Source organism: Canis lupus, chromosome 9, assembly GCF_048164855.1.
Source record: "Canis lupus baileyi chromosome 9, mCanLup2.hap1, whole genome shotgun sequence".
NCBI lineage: Eukaryota > Metazoa > Chordata > Mammalia > Carnivora > Canidae > Canis > Canis lupus.
The window spans coordinates 70,653,562-70,672,760 of NC_132846.1; the positions used below are offsets into that span (position 1 = coordinate 70,653,562).

General features: G+C 32.2%; 1 long non-coding RNA gene, 17 other non-coding genes and 1 pseudogene across 33 annotated transcripts in view; all 19 read left to right on the plus strand.

Moving 5' to 3' along the window:
* LOC140640485 (uncharacterized) overlaps positions 1 to 19,199 on the plus strand; it is a 106,889-nt gene that overhangs the window by 76,254 nt on the left and 11,436 nt on the right. For 13 of the 16 annotated variants that reach the window (XR_012037220.1, XR_012037228.1, XR_012037219.1 and 10 more), the window contains 16 exons: positions 3,809 to 3,893; positions 4,744 to 4,821; positions 5,712 to 5,796; positions 6,681 to 6,762; positions 7,309 to 7,384; positions 8,465 to 8,552; positions 9,439 to 9,510; positions 10,343 to 10,421; positions 11,341 to 11,408; positions 12,356 to 12,439; positions 13,326 to 13,413; positions 14,243 to 14,328; positions 15,214 to 15,262; positions 16,164 to 16,245; positions 17,210 to 17,292; positions 18,374 to 18,458. This is a non-coding gene — a long non-coding RNA (uncharacterized lncRNA). Of the gene's footprint in view, positions 1 to 261; positions 1,710 to 3,808; positions 3,894 to 4,743; positions 4,822 to 5,711; positions 5,797 to 6,680; positions 6,763 to 7,308; positions 7,385 to 8,464; positions 8,553 to 9,438; positions 9,511 to 10,342; positions 10,422 to 11,340; positions 11,409 to 12,355; positions 12,440 to 13,325; positions 13,414 to 14,242; positions 14,329 to 15,213; positions 15,263 to 16,163; positions 16,246 to 17,209; positions 17,293 to 18,373; positions 18,459 to 19,199 lie in introns of those variants that run through there. The other 3 variants (XR_012037224.1, XR_012037223.1, XR_012037232.1) reach the window with 3 other exon arrangements.
* On the plus strand, positions 1,099 to 1,171 carry LOC140640770 (small nucleolar RNA SNORD113/SNORD114 family). The gene has a single exon (XR_012037403.1). It is a non-coding gene; the product is annotated as a small nucleolar RNA SNORD113/SNORD114 family (small nucleolar RNA).
* LOC140640771 (small nucleolar RNA SNORD113/SNORD114 family) lies at positions 2,071 to 2,145 on the plus strand. The gene has a single exon (XR_012037404.1). It is a non-coding gene; the product is annotated as a small nucleolar RNA SNORD113/SNORD114 family (small nucleolar RNA).
* LOC140640723 (small nucleolar RNA SNORD113/SNORD114 family) lies at positions 3,229 to 3,300 on the plus strand. The gene has a single exon (XR_012037362.1). It is a non-coding gene; the product is annotated as a small nucleolar RNA SNORD113/SNORD114 family (small nucleolar RNA).
* Positions 4,233 to 4,307, plus strand: LOC140640749 (small nucleolar RNA SNORD113/SNORD114 family). Its single transcript, XR_012037386.1, has one exon. It is a non-coding gene; the product is annotated as a small nucleolar RNA SNORD113/SNORD114 family (small nucleolar RNA).
* Positions 5,145 to 5,218, plus strand: LOC140640745 (small nucleolar RNA SNORD113/SNORD114 family). Its single transcript, XR_012037382.1, has one exon. It is a non-coding gene; the product is annotated as a small nucleolar RNA SNORD113/SNORD114 family (small nucleolar RNA).
* On the plus strand, positions 6,115 to 6,186 carry LOC140640742 (small nucleolar RNA SNORD113/SNORD114 family). Its single transcript, XR_012037379.1, has one exon. It is a non-coding gene; the product is annotated as a small nucleolar RNA SNORD113/SNORD114 family (small nucleolar RNA).
* On the plus strand, positions 7,091 to 7,165 carry LOC140640737 (small nucleolar RNA SNORD113/SNORD114 family). The gene has a single exon (XR_012037375.1). It is a non-coding gene; the product is annotated as a small nucleolar RNA SNORD113/SNORD114 family (small nucleolar RNA).
* Positions 7,708 to 7,782, plus strand: LOC140640776 (small nucleolar RNA SNORD113/SNORD114 family). The gene has a single exon (XR_012037409.1). It is a non-coding gene; the product is annotated as a small nucleolar RNA SNORD113/SNORD114 family (small nucleolar RNA).
* LOC140640741 (small nucleolar RNA SNORD113/SNORD114 family) lies at positions 8,881 to 8,948 on the plus strand (annotated as a pseudogene).
* Positions 9,841 to 9,915, plus strand: LOC140640739 (small nucleolar RNA SNORD113/SNORD114 family). Its single transcript, XR_012037377.1, has one exon. It is a non-coding gene; the product is annotated as a small nucleolar RNA SNORD113/SNORD114 family (small nucleolar RNA).
* LOC140640755 (small nucleolar RNA SNORD113/SNORD114 family) lies at positions 10,750 to 10,823 on the plus strand. Its single transcript, XR_012037391.1, has one exon. It is a non-coding gene; the product is annotated as a small nucleolar RNA SNORD113/SNORD114 family (small nucleolar RNA).
* LOC140640730 (small nucleolar RNA SNORD113/SNORD114 family) lies at positions 11,782 to 11,853 on the plus strand. Its single transcript, XR_012037369.1, has one exon. It is a non-coding gene; the product is annotated as a small nucleolar RNA SNORD113/SNORD114 family (small nucleolar RNA).
* LOC140640714 (small nucleolar RNA SNORD113/SNORD114 family) lies at positions 12,765 to 12,836 on the plus strand. The gene has a single exon (XR_012037355.1). It is a non-coding gene; the product is annotated as a small nucleolar RNA SNORD113/SNORD114 family (small nucleolar RNA).
* LOC140640740 (small nucleolar RNA SNORD113/SNORD114 family) lies at positions 13,740 to 13,814 on the plus strand. The gene has a single exon (XR_012037378.1). It is a non-coding gene; the product is annotated as a small nucleolar RNA SNORD113/SNORD114 family (small nucleolar RNA).
* On the plus strand, positions 14,626 to 14,699 carry LOC140640765 (small nucleolar RNA SNORD113/SNORD114 family). The gene has a single exon (XR_012037399.1). It is a non-coding gene; the product is annotated as a small nucleolar RNA SNORD113/SNORD114 family (small nucleolar RNA).
* Positions 15,616 to 15,687, plus strand: LOC140640775 (small nucleolar RNA SNORD113/SNORD114 family). Its single transcript, XR_012037408.1, has one exon. It is a non-coding gene; the product is annotated as a small nucleolar RNA SNORD113/SNORD114 family (small nucleolar RNA).
* LOC140640744 (small nucleolar RNA SNORD113/SNORD114 family) lies at positions 16,632 to 16,703 on the plus strand. The gene has a single exon (XR_012037381.1). It is a non-coding gene; the product is annotated as a small nucleolar RNA SNORD113/SNORD114 family (small nucleolar RNA).
* On the plus strand, positions 19,126 to 19,197 carry LOC140640735 (small nucleolar RNA SNORD113/SNORD114 family). The gene has a single exon (XR_012037373.1). It is a non-coding gene; the product is annotated as a small nucleolar RNA SNORD113/SNORD114 family (small nucleolar RNA).

The following is a 19,199-nucleotide window of genomic DNA, read 5'->3' on the forward strand; positions in this document are numbered from 1 at the left end:
GGCAAATGAATGAAAATAAATGATATAAGCATGTGGCCCCTTCTGCTGAGTATGACATAGGCAGTAATGAGTAGCAGTCAATGTTCATATTCTTCGTCAGTGGCAATATTGATGTCATTTGTTACTTAAGAAAAAATAAAATAGACATGATCACAATTTGCTAATTGCCTACATGACTGAATTAACGGTAGAATTAAGGGCCAATGGAGAGAATGTCTCAATCTTTTTGTTGTTGTTGCTCTGCCTTTTTGTGCCCCACAGAATGGATGTATTCCAGTTAATTTAAGATCTTCCATGGTCAGGAGCTTTATAGTTTTAGAAGCATGGTGAGCAGTGTGAGTAATATTCAGTGTTTTTCTTGGCTAGACTATTGTTTTAAAAAAATTTTTCATTGTATTATTAAAATTCATATTATATAATCATATTAAAATGAAATTTTACCATTTGGGAGTGACATGGATGAAGCTAGAAAGTGTTATGCTAAGTGAAATAACTCAGTCAGAAAAAGACAAATACCCATATGATTTCACTCAAATGTGGATTTAAGAAACAAAATAAACAAAGGGGAAAAAAGAGAGGGGTGCAAACCAAGAAATAGACTCCTTTTTTTTTTTTCTGTTAAGAAATAGACTCTTAACTCCAGAGAACAAACCGATGGTTATCAGAGCAGAGCTGGAGGGAGGAGGGGATGGCTAAAGAGGTGATGGGGATGAAGGAGAACACTTGTGATGAGCACAGGGTATTGTATGCAAGTGTTAAATCACTAAATTGTACACCTGAAATTAACATAACACTGTATGTTAACTAACTGGAATTGAAATAAAGGCTTAGAAATATTAAATATAATCAAAGAAGGTGAGATAGGCTAATGTTAAATATCAGATTAATACGAAGCACTGTGTTGATTAATGCATGTATAAAACACTAAGCTAAGTTAATGAAAGAAATTTGGTCTCAGTGGAAATGATTGGGTATATGGATGTTAGAAATATTAAAGGATCTTATTCTTGTTTTTTTCATGTGATTTATGTATATTTCTTTATTAATGAATTACATGGTGAACAAATGTAGGTGGTTGTGGAGAAAGAAAGCTAGTCCTGGACCACCAGTGATGATGGATGGTATATGAATCATATATGATGGAGACATTTTCTGGAGCTCTGAGGTTCCAACACAAATGGAATCTGGTCTACTTTCCTTTATGAAGGGAATGTATGGATGGGTGTCAGGAATATATAAGGATTTTATTCTTGGTCTTTGAGTTCATGAAGCTTTAAAATATTATTATAAAAGTATTAATGCAAGAATAAATAAACATGTATAAATGGCTAAATATGGAGAGAATGAAGCTTTGTTTATAAAATAAAACATATACTAAAGAAATGCGTATTAGTGTAAAGGAATGGCTTAAAAAAAAAAAGGACCAAGTATGTCATGTATTTGGCTAAGGATGATTTAGATAACGATAGGGAATAGTCAGTTATTGCTCTCAGTCAATATTAATTTGAAGTTTATTTTATTAACGGAAAAATAAATATTACCAAAAATTAATAAATGCCTAAATGACTATATATTATAAGTGGTGGAAAATATAGAGATAATAACTAAATCTTTCATCATATTGTCTGCTTATATCATATATTTAATCAAGTCTTCAGAGTGAATGCACAGAGCTGATTTTAGCATCCATGGTGATTTAGGTTGTTATGTTACCTTTGTGTTAGAAAAGAAACCAAGGTGAATAACTGTCAAAGGCCTTACCTTGGTCTGGGTTATTTGTTTAAGAGAGTTCATGGTATTATTTAAAAGTAGTAAGTGAAATCAAAAAGTTAACTATGGCCTGATGAGAAATAGGATATGAAATATTGTTGATTCATTGATAATGTGCAACATTGAGGTCAACTAATGGAAGATGTGATCTTTGTGTAACATGATTCTAAAGATAGAAATTTGGTTTATTCAAGGGTTTTTTTTTAATTTTGTGAATCATGTATTGATTTTTATTACCAATGAATTAACAATGTAGTTATTACAAATGTGGAAACAAATGAAGAGAAGGAGGCCCAAATATAGAACAGTGATAAAAAATGTTGGCATAGGAGTTTTTCATGTTTGGTTGCTACATGTCTGGAGCTCTGAGTCAACACAAAACAAAATCTAGCCTATTTTCTGTTGTAAATGATCCCATGGGTCAATGTAGAAATATACAAAACTCATATTTTTATTTTGATTTGATATTTTTAGATATTATTATGAATGGATCAGCGATTAAAACATTAAGAATGTAAAACACAGATAAATAAGGTGAAACATTGTCCAGATAGGAATATATGTGGTGACATAAGAAATGAGCAAAAATGGTCATGAAGCAATAAATAGAATAAATTTTTGCCCTTTTGCTTAAGAATTATATAGGCACTGATAATTAAAAGTCATTATTGTTATTGATCAGTCTCAAGTTTAAGCTTTCCTTTAGATAAAAGAAAAAATACTGCATGCCTAAATGAATAAATGAAATGCAGTAAAAAAGGATCAATGGATATAGGATCTAAAATTTTCTATTGTCTGCTCTACTCTGTACTCCTTAGAATGGACCTGTCAAGCAGATAATAGGGATTTTTCCATGGTCCCAAGTTCTTGGGTTGCATTCATGTATTAGGAGCATGGAGACCATGTGAGTAATAGTCGAGCTTATGGTCTTAGTTTCATACTTTATTTAAGGGTATTCAGTGCACTATTGAAAATCATGGAATATAATCAGTGGAATCTGAATTTCCCACTGAGAAATATGGGATTAATATGAAGCATTATATTGATTAATGCATGTAATACAAATTGGGAATAATTAATGGAAATGATATTGACATGAGATTTATTCTAAATAGATATTTGGGATTTCTAGGCACTTTGTGGGTTCTGTGAAAAATTTTTTTTTCCTTTTTTTTAAATTTATTTATTTATTAATTAACTTATTTATTTATGATAGTCAGAGAGAGAAAGAGAGAGAGGCAGAGACACAGGCAGAGGGAGAAGCAGGCTCCATGCACCGGGAACCCGATGTGGGATTTAATCCCGGGTCTCCAGGATCGCTCCCTGGGCCAAAAGGCAGGCGCTAAACCGCTGCGCCACCCAGGGATCCCTGAACAATCTTTTTAAAAGTATAATTACTAAATTATGAGTTGATCAATAAATAACATAGAGACAAAAGATGAAAAAGAGGGACGGTATTGGATCGATGATGACCACTGGTGGCGTATGAGTTGTGCACGATGAATACGTGTCTGGAACTCTGAGGTCCAACACAGATGGAATCTACTCCATTGTCCCTGTTTGATGTGATCTAGAGGAATATATAAAGATTGTTATTTTGGTCATTATGTTCATGAATTTTCTTCCTATTTTTATAATTGAATCAATGAAATTATTAATACACAAATGTGTAGACAAATTTAAATGAAGAAGGTGAAGCCTTGTCCAATTAACCAAGTCTTGCCAATTTGGTTAGGCAAAAATTAATATAGTAACACATTAATTATATTGAAAAGACATATCCATTAGGAAAGAGATGGTATAAGGGTATTGTTTTTTTGACTAAAGTTGTTGGTATAGACTGTGTTAAGTGATAGTGTTAATATTCTTTGACGGCAGGGTGGAGATTGTTATAGTTTGTGTACTTAATAGAAAATAAAATATATGTAATCCCAAGTCACTGCCTATCTAAATGACTGACTGAATGAAAGGTGGAATATAGGGAAGAATGAACATAAGGTCTCAATCTTTTATCCCCTGATCTTCTTATACTCCTTAGAATGGTCATCTTTGGTGATTTAAGCAGTTCACCATTGTCTCAAGCTCTGTGGTTGCATCTATGTGTGACGAGCATGGAGCCCAATGTGAGTAATGGTCAAAATTCTTTTCTTCGTTTTTCAAAAAGGTTTTCACTGCATTATTTAAAAATTGTGAAGTATAATTTTTTATGGCCAGCAATGACCAAATAATTAGAAACAGATTAATATGAAGCATTATGTTAGTTAATCTATGTGGAAACATTGAGGTCAGTTAATGAATATTATATATTATCAATGGGAGTTAATTCTGTAGATAAACGTTAGAGATATTCAAGAGACTTGTTTTAACTTTTTGGGACCCCTACGTATTATTTTATTATTATTAGTGAATTGATGAATTAATAAAAATATGTGGACATGATTGAAGATAATGAGGGACATAACTGGATAAATGATGACAAGTGGTGGCATGCAAGTTTTGGATGATGACCACTACAGGCCTGGAACTCTGGGGTCCAACAGAAGGGAAACCTAGTTCTTTTTCCCATTTGAAGGGACCCTACAGAGAGATGTCAGGCATATGTGAGGATCATGTTCTTGGCCTTTGTGTACATGAATATTTAAAAGTATTGTTATAAAAAATGAATAGTAGCATAAATATATAGTAAATGACTATGAAGAGAGTGAAGCATTGTTCATTGCTATAATATGTAATAAGTAAAATGATCTTAATATAAATCAGAATGGGAAATAAAAGATTCATGTGCACAAGTCTGAGTAAGAGTGATATGGAGAGTAAGTAGTAGTTACTAAGTCAGTTACAACTTTGACATTTAAATTTATTAAGGGGAAAATTATAATAATTAAATAAATGCCTAAATTACTACAAGCTAATAGAATCAATGGAGAGAATATCTCAATATTTTTATCATATTATCTGCTTGTTCCTCTTCAGAACAGATGCTTGAGCTGATTTCAGCTCCTGCCGTGATGAAGATCATAGTGTTCCCTTTGAGTATGGAAAAAGACGAAGGTGAACAGTGGTCAAAGTGGTTGTCTTAGAATGGGATATTTGTTTAGGGATAATCATGGTATAACTAAAAATTATTAAATTAATAAAAAATTAACTGTGGCCTCAAGATAAATGTGATAAAAAACATTATGTTGATTAATCAATAACGTATATGATAGAGGTCATGCAGTCCATTTGGATAATGATTCTGTAAATTGATGTTAGTGATATTAAAGGATCTTATTTTTGGGTTCCTGTGAACCATTTATTATTTTTATAATTATCTATGAATTGATCATTTAATTCATACAAAAGTAGAAATGAACTAAGAAGAGACTCAGTCCTGGACCCATGATGATGACCAGTGGCATAGGAGTCATGGACGATGAAACTATGTGTCTGAAACTCTGAGGTCCAACACAGAACATGATGTTCTGTCCTTCTGTTGAAATTGATTTTACAGAAGCTGTAGGGAATAAGATCATATTCTTGTATTGTTTCATAGATACAGACTTGTTATTATTAATGGCTTAATGATAGAACCATCAAGTAAATATAAATAAACATATAAGGAAGAATAGAGTGAGGAATTGTCGAAATACAAGCCCATGTAGCAAGGCAGGCTCTATTATTACTAAAAATTGCAAACATTGAATGATGTCCATTAAGAAGTAAGTGGATCAAAGGGTCATCTCTCTGACCATGGGTATATGGGCAAGTCTGGGTACGAGGTATGAGTCACTTTAATTGTTCTTCCTCAGCCTAAAGATTGAATTTTTATAACGTTACAATATATATAAAGAAACAATAATAAATACCTAAATACTGAGTAAATGAAACCAGAAGGCAAGGATCAATGTGGATTAGGTTTCAATTTTTTTTAATTATCTGCTCTGTTCTGTACTCCTCAGAATGAACTCACAAGAGATGATTCAGTGTCTTCCGTGGGCATGAATTCTGTGGTTGCCTCTATATAATAGGAGGATGGAGATTAATGTGAGTAACAGTTGAAGTTCTTTTCTCAATTTAAGTGGATTTTTTAAAGGTTATTCACTGTGTTATTAAAATGTGTAGAATATAATTAAAGAAGGCAGCTGGATCTCGGTGTTAAATATGGGATATATGAAACACATTGATTAATGCATGTGTGAAAAGCTGAGGATGTTAATGGGAGTTATATTTGATGTGATTTTAATTCTGTATATAGATTTGAGGCTTACAGCCTCTTTTTTTGAGTTTTAGTGCTCAAAAGTTATTTGTGAATTAATGATTTGATAAATGAACAAATAGAAACATGTAGAAGAGGTACAATATTGGATCGATGATGACCACTGGTGGCGTATGATTTGTATATGATGAATACCTGTCTGGAACTCTGAGGGCTAACATAAAATTGGTCTAGTCCATTCCCATTGTTTGAAAGCATCCAATAGACATCCTATAGTCAGGAATAAATGATGGGTTTGTTGTTGATCTTGGTATTCATGCATTTTAAAATTATTATAATTGGATAAATGTGAGAATCTACAAATAAATATAGGAATAATTAAAGATGATAGAGTAAAGCATTGTCCAATTATAAAAATATGTGGTGAGGCAAGAAATACTATTAACCTGTAATGGAAACCCTGAAGTTCAGTTAGAAATGAGTGGTATTTGACCATTACCTCTTAGGGTAAGAATGATGTAGACGGTATAAGTTATAGACAGTGTTTCTATTCTGGCTCAGTGGCAAGATCAAAGTTGTTTGTTTTCTTAACAGACTAAATATATATACCAAATTAATGATTGTCTAGAGAGCTATGTGGATCTTGAAGCTGGGATCAATGGAGAGAATGTCTCAACTGTTTTAATCACCTGCTTTGTTTTGTACTCCTTAGAAGAGAACTGGACCTGATTTAAAGATTCTTCCTTGATCCCAACCTCTAAGGTTGCATCTATTTTAGGAGACTGGAGACCAGTGTAAGCATAATCATATTTATTGTCTTGGTTTGGATTGTTTGTCTAAGGGTATTTACTATAGCAATAAAATATTTGAAATATAAACAAAGAGGGTTATCTTCATCCTATTGACAAATAAGAGATTTATAGGAAGTGTGATATTGATTAATGCATGTATGAAAAGCTAATAAATGATAGAGCTATAATGATATGAAAATGGATCTAGAAGGATATTAGGGATTATCAAGGCTTTGTTAGGGTTTTATAAATAATAGAGTTTAAGTATTAATGAATTAATACATTAATCCATAAACAATAGTGAAATGAATGAAGAGAAAGCCGTCTTTTCTGGATCAGTGATGATAACTGCCGGCGTATGAGTCATGGATGATGAGTAATATGTGTCTGAAACTCTGAGGTCCAACACAAAAGTGATGTGTTCTTTCTCTTCATGCATTTCCATTTCTTACTATAATTGAACCATGAAATAATCAATAGACAGATACATGGATCAGTTGAGAGAAAGTCTCAATCTTTTTATCACTTTTTGTGTTTGGTACTTTTCAGAATAGAAGCTCAAGGTGATTTCTACCTTTATTGTGATCAAGGTCACCATGTTTCCCTTTTATAGGAAAGAGACCATGTGAGTAATGCTCAAAGTTCTTTTCTTGGTTTGGGTCATTTGTTCCAGGGCTTTCATGATATTATTAAAATGTAATAAATATAATGAAAAATTAACTATGGCTCAATGATATTATATGGAATATGCTGATTAATTGATAATATGTAATATTGATATTTATTAATGGAAGAGATTGATTTTGGCAATGCTTCTATAGGAAGAGGTTAGGGATATTCAAGTATCATGTTCTTCAGTTTTTGTTAATCGTGTATAGATTTCATTATTACCAATGATGATATGATTTAACTGATAGAACTATATGAGTGTATAAACAAACCTCTAATGGAACCAGTGAGGATGACAGGTGGGGGATGAGTCTTGGACAGTGGACAGTATGTGTTTGGAACCATGAGGTGCAATACAATAAGTATTCTGTTTTCTCTGTTTATTTGATCCTATGGATAGATGTTAGGAATGAATAAAGATCATGTTCTTATTTTAGAGGTATTGATTGATTGATTGATTGAGGACAAGGGCAGAGGGAGAGGGATAGAGAATCCTAAGCAGGCTCCACACTGGATGTGGTGCCTGACTTGGAGCTTGACCCCATGACTCTGAGATCATGACTTGAGCTGAAATCAAGAGTTGGACACTTAACCGACTGAGCCACCCAGGTGTCCCTTGGATGAATATATTTATATTTGTTATTATTAGTGGACCAATGATAGAACCATTAAAGGAAATATAAATAATAGATTAAGAAGAAAAAGTGAGTTATTATCTAACTATGAACATAATATGTTGAGGCAAGAAATACTGATAAAATTTGCAAACACTGATGCCCTCCATGAAATAGATCTTTCAAGGATGCCCCTTCTTTGGCCAAAGATTATACAGACATGAATAATTAAGAGTCAGTTTCATTATTCCTGGTAAGTATCAAGTTTGAAATTTTCCTTTTTGTTAAGAGACAAGATCTATATTACAAAAAATTTATGAATTCCTAAATGACTCAGTAAATTCAATGTGGAAGGCAAGAATCAATGAGGATAAAACTTTTATAATTTTTTCCTGTTATCGACTATGGTTTGTACTTCTCAGAATGGACACATTTGAGCTAACCAAGCATTATTCCATGGCAGTGAGCTCTATGATGCCATCTGTGTGACAGAAACACACAGAAACCAATGTGAGTAATAATCAAATTTCTTGTCTTTGATTCATTGATTTTTTTTCTCGACACATTTGGCGTATTATTTGAAAATTCCATGTAGAATCATAGGAGGCTAACTATAGCTCTGTGATAAATATTGAGTTTTAGAAAATATTATATTGATTAATGCATATATGGAAAACTGAAGATAATTAATGAAGGATAATAATGTGAGAACAAGTCTATATTCAGTTTAAGGACATAAAGACTCATTTCAATTTTTGTGAATAGTAGGGTTTTAAATTATTAGTGAACCAATGATTTAATCAACATACAGAGAGAATATAACAAAGAGGGACAATATTGGATCGATGATGACCACTGGTGGCGTATGAGTCGTATACGATGAATACGTGGAACTCTGAGGTCCAACGAAAAATTAATCTAGTACATTCTCATTATTTGAAGGTATCCAATAGATTAGATATATGTCAGGAATACACTAAGATCTTGTTTTTGATTTTAAAGTTCATGCATTTATATGTATCATTGCAATTAGACGAATAAGTGATTCTATAAATAAATATATAAATAAAAATGATGAAAGAAGTGAAGCATTGTCTAATTATAAAAATATGCAATTAGGCAAGAAATACTATTAATATATCATGAAAACTCTGCAGTTCACTTAGAAGCAAGTGGTATAGCAGCTAAGGATGATGATATTAACAGGATAAGTTATAGACAATGCTCATCGTCTGAGTCCGTGGTAAATTTGAAGTTTGTTTTCTTAAGGGGAAAAAATATGTACACCAAATTAATGATTGCCCAAATGACTGACTACATGGGCGGGGGAAAGTGAAGACCGATGGAAAGAATGTCTCAACCTTTCTTATCATTTGCTCTTCCTTATACTCCTCAGAACAGACATATCACACCTTCCCTGATTATGGAGCTCCAGTTCCATCTCTGTTTTAGGAGTTGGAAGACCAATGTGAGTAATAACCAATATTCTTGTCTTGGTTTGGGTGGTGTGTCTAAGAGTAGTCACTGTAGTACTAAAAAAGATGAAATATACTCAGATGTTCAACTGTGTCCTAGTAACAAATATGGGTTAAAATGAAATATTACAATGATGAAAGCATTTATGAAAAAATGATAGTAAATATGACAGATATATAATAATGTGGGATTTGTTCAGATATATATTAAGGCAATCAAGGCCCTTTTGAGTTTTTGTGAATCATACAGTGTAAAAATTATAATTAGGGTATTAATGAATTAATAAAGAATGTAGAAATGAATGAAGAGAAGGTGGTCTTTTTGGATCAATGATGATAACTGCCAGCGTATGAGTCACGGATGATGAATGATACGTGTCTGGAACTCTGAGGTCCAACACAAAAGAGATGTGGTCTTTCTCTTCGTGCGTTTCCATTCTTGATTATAATTAGATCACTGAAATATCAATAAGGAAATATATTTTTAAAAAGTGAATTGTAGAAACATTGTCCAATTTTAAAAATATGTGAAGAGGCAAGAAGTACAATTCATATAATTTGAAAACACTGAAGTCCAAAGAGAAATGAATGGTACGTGACTGTCCCCTCTTTGGCTAGGATGGTATGGACAGGACAAATTTTAGATAGTTTTTATATTCTGGATCACTGGGAAGTTCAAAGCAGTTCATTTTTGTAAAAGACAATGAAATAAATATTCTCCAGTAATGGTTTCCTAAATGCCTGACTTAATGAAAGATGTAGAGCAAGTGTCAGTGGAAGAATGTCTCATTTTTGTCCTCATGTTATCTGCTTGGTACTCTTCAGGACAGATGCTCCAGCTGGTTTCAGCTTCCACCCTGATCAAGATTGTTGTATTTCCTGTGTCTTAGGAGAGTAAACCAAGGTGAGTAGTAATTAGAGATTCTATCTCGGTTTGGGTCATTTAAGGGTATTCAAAGTATTATTAAAAATTAATAAATGTAATAAAAAAGTAAATTATGGCCCAGTGATAAATATGATATGGAACATTGATTAATTGATAATATGTAACATTGAGATTGATTAATGAGAGAGATATGATCTATGTTGGCAATTATTCTGTAGATAGATGTTAGGAATATTCAAATTGTTGATTCTTTAGGTTTTGTTAATTGCATATTTGACTATGATCAAAAAATTAATGATTGAATTGATACAATGTAGAAATTAATGAAGAAAAAGTGGGTCTTTTTTGTACCTATGATAATGACTGGTGGCAGATGAGTTTGGATGATGAATCCTGTGTATCTAGAACTCTGAGGTCCAGTTCAGTACAGTCTTTCTGTTTATTTGATCCTATGGACAGTTTTTCTGAAATAACAAAGATAATGTTTTTATTGGGTTCATAGATTTATATTTATTATTACAAGTGGATCAAGGATAGAACCATGGAGATATATGAATAGCAGATAAATATAAAAGCATGAAGATGTCCAACTATGAAGACCTGTATTTAGGCATGAAATATTAATAAAAATTTCAAATACTGACACCCATTAAGAATTAAATGAATCAAGAGTGTCACTTTAGCCCACAGTCCTTTAGACATGAACAATTAAGAGTCAATTTCATTGTTCTGGGTCAATCTCAAGTTTGAGGATTTTTGCACTGCTGTATAAGAAAAAAATCAATGTTATGAAATATTTATAAATATCTAAATGCCTGAGTAAATGAAATGTGGAAAGCAAGAATCAATGGAAATAAGTGTTTTATTTTATTTTATTTTATTTTATTTTATTTATCATCGACTGTGCTTTTCATTTCTCAAAATGGACACATTTGAGCTGAATTAAACAATATTCCATGGTGGCAAGCTCTGTGGTTGCATCTCTGTTTTAGCACAGAGAACAATGTGAGTAATCTCCAATTTCTTGTCGTGGCTCCAATGATTATTTTATTCAGTGAATCAGTATATTATTTGAAAGTCCATGTAGTAGACTTACAGAAGGCCAACAATAGCTCAGTGATGAATATTGAATTTTATGAAACATTATATTGATTAATGCATAAATAACAGCATCATTTTATTTTATTTATTTATTTATTTTAACAGCATCGTTTTAAAAGAGATATGTTGATGTGAGAATGATTCTATTTACAGATTAAAGATATTATGACTTCTCTTGGGCTTTTGTGAATGATAGGGTCCTGGCATTATTGTTAGTGATTTAATGAATTAGTCAATAGACAATGTAGAATTGAATGAAGGAAAAGAGGAGCAATACTAGATCGATGATGACCACTGGTGGCGTATGAGTCATATACGATGAATACATGTCTGGAACTCTGAGGTCCAGCAGAAGTGGAATCTGGTTTATTGTCCTGTATTAGGTAATTCTATAGACAGATATCAAGAATATATAAGGATCTTCGTTTTGGTCCTTATGTTCATACATTTTCTTTCAATTTTTATAATTGGATCAATGAAATAATAAACAAACATATAAATAAATAAGGATGAAAGCAGTGAAATCTTGTCCAATTATAAAAATATGTGGTTAGGTAAGGACTAATATTAGTGTATATTTAAAATAGTGATACCTATAAGGGAATATATGGTACAGGACTTGTTCTTTGCCTGAGGATGATATAATTCTTGATAATTAATAGTCAATGTTTATACTCTTCATTAGTGGCTAGATCGATATTTTTCATTTACTTATGAGAAAATAAAATGTGAAATATTGCAAAGCACTGCTTAATGATTTACTAAACTGAAGATGGGATGCAAGGACCAACGTATATAATATCCCAAACTTTTTTTTTTTTTTTTATCTTGCTCTACTCTGTACTCTTCAGAACAGACATACTTGAGCTGATTTAACATCTTCCATGATCCTGAGTTCTGTGGTTGCCTCTGTATAATAGGAGGATGGGATAAATGTAAGTAACAGTTGAAATTTTTTTCTTGGTTTATGCGTTGTTTTTAAAAGGTATTTCACTATATTATTAAAAACTACAATATATAATAGAAAGAGGCACTATATTTTAGTGATAAATATGCGATATATAAACTGTTGCAGTGATTAATCCATGGGAAACTGAAGATAAATAATTAAAGAAATGTATCGATGTGAGAATTATCTCGGTAGAGATAGGAACATACAAGTTTTCCTCAGTTTTTGTGAATTGCAGCATTTAAAATTATTAGTGAATTAATGATTTACTCAGTAAACAATAAGAAGTGAATGAAGAAAAGGGACAATATTGGATCGATGATGACCACTGGTGGCGTATGAGTCATATATGATGAATACGTGTCTGGAACTCTGAGGTCCAACAGAAAAGAAATCTAGTTTATTCCTATTGTTTGAAGAGATCCTGTGTGGACAGATGTCTAGAATATACAAGGATTTGGTTTTTGGTGTTAGTGTCCATGCATTTTCTTTCAATTTTTATAATTGGATCAATGAAATAATCAATAAACAAATATAAAAAGAAATGCAATAAAGCATTATCCAGTTATAGAAATATGTTATTATGCAAGAAATAGTATTAACATTCTTTGAAAACTGTGAAGTTTAATTAAAAGTAAAAGCTACCCAAGTGTTATATGTATGGCTAAGGTTGACATAGATAGTATAAGTCATAGACAATGTTCAGATTCTGGGTCACTGTAAGATCAAAGTTATTCATTTTCTTAAGAGAAAAAAACATTTACACCGAATTAATAGTTGACCAACAATGGATTTAATGAAAGGTTAAAAGCAAGGACGAGTAGAGAATATCTTGACTATTTTTATGATATGCTCTGCTTTATACTCCTCAGGACAGAAAAATTAGACATGCTTCAAGAATTTTACCCTGATCAAGAGCCCCAGAATTGTATTTCTGTACTGGGGAGACAGGAGACAAATGTGAGTAATAATCAAAGTTCTTGTCTTGTTTCTGGTGTTTTTTTAAGGATATTCATTGTATCAATAGACAGTATGAACTGTAATCAAAGAAGGCCAACTATGTCTTAGTGACAAATATAGGATTAAAATGAAGTATTACATAACATTTATGAAAAGCAGGATAATTGTTGAAAGATATAGTGATGTGTGAATGATTCTAGATACATATTATGGATAACAGTTTCTTCTTTAAGTTTTGTGAATCATATAGTTTTAAATAGTAATTTGTGAATTAATGAATTAATCAATGAACAATGTAGAAATGAATGAGGAGAAGGTGGTCTTTTTGGATCAATGATGATAACTGCCAGCGTATGAGTCACGGATGATGAATGATACATGTCTGGAACTCTGAGGTCCAACACAAAAGAGATGTGGTCTTTCTCTTCGTGCGATTCCATTCTTGATTATAATTAGATCACTGAAATATCAATAAGGAAATATATTTTTAAAAAGTGAATTGTAGAAACATTGTCCAATTTTAAAAATATGTGAAGAGGCAAGAAGTACAATTCATATAATTTGAAAACACTGAAGTCCAAAGAGAAATGAATGGTACGAGACTGTCCCCTCTTTGGCTAGGATGGTATGGACAGGACAAATTTTAGATAGTTTTTATATTCTGGATCACTAGGATGTTCAAAGCAGTTCATTTTTGTAAAAGACGATGAAATAAATATTCTCCAGTAATGGTTTCCTAAATGCCTGACTTAATGAAAGATATAAAGCAAGGATCAGTGGGAAAATATCTCATTTTTTTTAATCACCTGCTCTGCTCTGTACTCCTCAGAAATGATGCACTCCAGCTGATTGTAACATTCTTCCAAGGTCGTGAGCCCTCTGGTTGCATCTGTGTTGGAGGAGCATCAAGACTATGTAAGACTCAAAGCTCTTGTCTTGGTTTAGGGCTATTCAGTGCGTTATTCAAAAGTATTAAATATAATCAAAGAAAGCAAAATATAGCAATGTTTAATACTAGACTGATATGAAGCAATATGTTTACTAATCCATAAAGGTAATCCTGGGGTAGTTAATGAAAGAGATTTAGTCTCTGTAATATTATATAGACACGTTAGAAATGTTGAAGGACTATATTTTTAATTTATGTATAGTTTTTGATTAATGAATTAATAAATAAATTTTCTTGAGAATGGAGAGAAAGAGGGTCAGTCTTGGACCAGTGATAAAAGCTGGTGGTGTATGAGCTCATATATGATGAATGCTATGCGTCTGGAACTCAGATCTGATACAGAAGTAATCTAGTCTTTTTCTCTTGTGTCTAGGGATCCTAAATACAGATGTTAGGAATATATAAGAATTTTGTTGGTCTTTGTGTTCATGAATTTTAATAATTTATAAAATTAATTAAAATAAAATTTATAAAACTATTAATAGGATAAATATATGAATGAATAAAGGTGAGGAAGTTGAAGTATTGCTTTTTGGTAAATATGTAGCAAGGTAAAAGAATATTAATATACATTAGGATGTATATAAAAGGACCAAGTATATTACATCTTCGACTAAGGTTGATATAAACAGTGAAATGGGTGGGACTGGAAAAAAAAAACCCAGTGAAATGCTATAGTCAGTTATTGTCTGACTCAGTTCCAAGTTTGAAGTTTATTTTTAAGGTAAAATTAATATTTCCATTAAGCCAATAAATGCTTAAATGATTATATAAATGAATGGTGGGACACATGGGTCAGTGGAGAGGAGGTCTCAATCTTTTCATCCCCTTCTCTGTTTCATATTCTTCAGAACAGATGCTTGAGCTGATTTCATCTTCTGCTGTGATCAGGATTGTCAGGTGATTCTCCTTTGTGTTAGGAAACGGAATAAGGAGAGTAATAGTAGTGTTTTGATTTGGTCATTTGTTTGTGTTCATGGTATTACTAAAAAGTAATAAATATAATAAAAAGGTTCACTATGCTTAACAAATAGATATGATATAAAACATTGTGTTCATTAATCTATTACATAGCATTGAGATTGATTAATGAAAGAAATAGAGCCTCTGTTGGCAGAAGTTGAGGGCATTCGAACAACAATAAGATGCTTCAGTTTTTGTGAATTATACTCATTTTTAAAAAATATTTTCAATGAATTAATGATTTAATCAATACAAATGTAGGAAGGAATGAAGAAAAGGTGGGCCTCTAGAGGAACAGTGATGACAAATGATTGATGAATCATGGGTGATGAGCAATTTGTGTCTGGATATACAAGGTCCAACATAATAGTCCACTCCTGCTATTCTCTTTGACTCTGTACATGGATATTTGGAATATACAAAGATCATATTCTTATTTTGAGTTTGTAAGTTTGGGTTTGTTATTATTAGTAGATCAACGATTAGTGGATCAATAATATGCATATTAAAGAAATATACATAATAGGTAAAGAACAGAGGGAGAAGGATTATCTAACTATGAAGTATCATATGGTGAGGCAAGAAATAATAAAATTGAAAATATTTATGTTAAGAAGTGGAAAAAGGGTGTTACCTTCTTAGCTAAGAGTTATACAGATAAGTAAGAGTGTAGTCTTTCTGAGTCAATGTCAAGTTTGAGGTAGATTCTTTTATTAAGAGAAAAACATATTCATGTCATGAAATAAGTGAGTAAATGAAATGTGAAAAGCAAGGATCAGTGGAGATAAAGTCTTAACTTTCTTTTTCTTTTTATCATTTACTGTGCTGTGTATTTCAGAACCGACATACTCAAGCTAAGAATTGTTTTATGGTGGTGAGCTCTATGATCGCATCTGTACGTTAGAAGCACAGAGACCAATGTGAGTAATAGTCAAGTTCTTGGTTTCCGCTGTGTTTTTTTTTTAAGGATATTCAATGTATTTTTAAAAGTACCATAAGGTCAAACGTAGCCAAGTGTAGCCTAGTGACAACTACTGAATTCCTGTGAAGCATTATATTATTACATGCATGAAATTTAAGATAGTTTTTTACATTTTCTTTTATTATTATTATTATATCACAGATGAAATTTAAGATACTTAATGAATGAGCTATATTTGAGAATTATTCTATATACAGATTAGGATTATCATAACTCTTGCGTTATTCTGAATAATAGGATTTTAAATTATTGTTAATGAATTAATAAGTTAGTCAATAAACAGTCAATAAAATAGAACTGAATGAAGGAAAAGAGGGATAATACTGCATTGATAATGACCACTGGTGGTGTATGAGTCGTATATGATGAGTATGTGTCTGGAACTCTGAGGTCCAACACACAATAAAATGTCTATTCCCATCGTTTGATGGGATCTTATACAGAGCTATCAGGAATATATCAGAATCTTGTTTTTAGCTGTCTTCATGTTATTATTATATTTGGATAAATGATTTATAAATAAATCTATAATCTTGTGTTTGGTCTTTAATGTTGATACTTTCTATTTTTAAATTAGGTCAATGAAATAATAAATAAATAAGAAGTGGGTAAAATATTGTCTAGTAACAAAAATATGTGGTTAAACAAGAAATACCGTCAATACATTTTGAAAACAAATATGTATTAGGAAATATGTGGTATAATGGCATTATTCTTTGAGTAATGGTCAGTGTTCATGCTATCAGCTACAAGATTGATACTGTTTATTTTCTTAAGAAAAATAAAATATAGGTTATCCCAATTCATTGCTTATTAATGATTGAATGAAAGGTGGAATGCAGGGACCAATGATTATAAGGTCTCATTTTTTTTTATCCTCTGCTCTGTCTTGTACTCCTTAGAATAGTCACCCTTGCTGATTTAGACATTCCGCCAGTCACGAGCTCTGTGGTTGCATCTATGTGTGAAGAGCATGGAGCTCAATGTGGGTAATAGTTAAAATTCTTTGAGAGTCCAAATTGATTTTGTGGGTTTTTTAAAAAAGATTTTATTTATTTATCTGACAGAGAAAGAGAAAGCACAAGCAGAGAGAGAGGCAGGCAGAGGGAAAGGGAGAAGCAGGCTCCCCACCGAGCAGGGAGCCTGATGCAGGGCTTGATTCTAGGACCTTGGGATCATGACCTGAACTGAAGGCAGACTCCCAACCAACTGAGCCACCCAGGTGCCCCAGTTTTGAGGTCTTTTAAAAGAGATTTTAGCTGCATGATTAATAATGTGATATAAAGTTAATGGTCACAACCATAGCCAGAGAGTAAATTTGAGGCTAATATGAAGCATTATATTAATTAATCTATATAGGAAACATTTTGGTTAATTAATAAAAGCTATTGTCAGCAGGAAGTAATTCTAAAGACAAATGTTGGAGATATTTAAGGATCTTGCTTCAAGTTTCTGAGCTCCCCAAGCATTTATTTTATCGTTATTAATTGATGAATTATTCAATAAAAGCATGTAGACATTAATGACTATAATGAGGCCCAAATGTGACTGCTCATGTATGAATCTGGAACTCTGAGGCAATCATGGAAATTAATTAATCTGTTCCCTCTTTTGGAATTGTTTCAGTGAAGAAATGTCTGGAATGTACAAAGATCATATTCTCATAGTGATTTTATGGACATAGATTGGTTGTTATTAATGGAATAATGATGGAACTATTAAAAATACAAATTTGTAAAAAACAAGAAAGCAGAACATTGTCTAGTTATTAAGTTTTGTGATGAGGCAAGAGATATTAGTAATAACCATTGAAAACAGTAATTCCCATTAAGAGATAAATGGACAAAGTTCTCACACCTCTTTGAGGTCACACATATATACTCTGATAAAAAGAGTGATTTTTATTCTTTTTGGTAGTGAAATTGAATTTTTCCTTTTGTAAGATAAAAATATATACATACTGAAAAAAATAACTAAATATTGACTGTATGAATTGTGAGGAGCAAAGATCAATTGCAGTTAGGTCTCAATTTTTTCTATTACTTGCTCTGCTCTGTCATCCTCAGAATGGATGCACTCAAGCTGATGAAAGCATTTTCCATGGTCTTGAGGTCCTTGTTACCTCTGTATAAGAAGAGGACAGAGGTTAATGTGAGTAATAGTTCTTTTCTTGGTTTCCATGTGTTTGTTTTTTTATTCCACTCAATGTGGATCCCAACATGGGACTTGAACTCACAACCCTGAGATCAAGACCTGAGCTGAGATCAAGAGTCAGAGGTTTAACTGATTGAGCTGCTCAGGTACTCCTCCAGGTGGTTTTTAAAAGGCAATTCACTGTATTATTAAAAAGTGTGAAATATAATTTTTATTTTATTTTATTTTATTTTTAATAAATTTATTTTTTTATTGGTGTTCAATTTGTCAACATACAGAATAACACCTAGTGCTCATCCCGTCAAGTGCCCACCTCAGTGCCCGCCACCCAGTCACCCCCACCCCCCACCCACCTCCCCTTCCACCACCCCTAGTTTGTTTCCCAGAGTTAGGAGTCTTTCATGTTGAAATATAATTTTTAAAAAGGCAACTGTATCTCAGTGATAAATATGGAATATATGAAACATTGATTAGTCCATGTGTAGACAACTAAGGATAATTAATAAAAAAGATACATTGATATGGGAATAATCTATGTACAGACTAGGGATAGAAAGGCTCTTCTAGGGTTTTGTTTATCATAGCGTTTAGAAATTATTATTAATGAATTAATATTTTAATCAACCAATAAACAGAAATGAATGAAGAAAAAGAAGGACAATATTGGATCGATGATGACCACTGGTGGCGTATGAGTCCTATGCGATGAATACGTGTCTGGAACTCTGAGGTCCAACA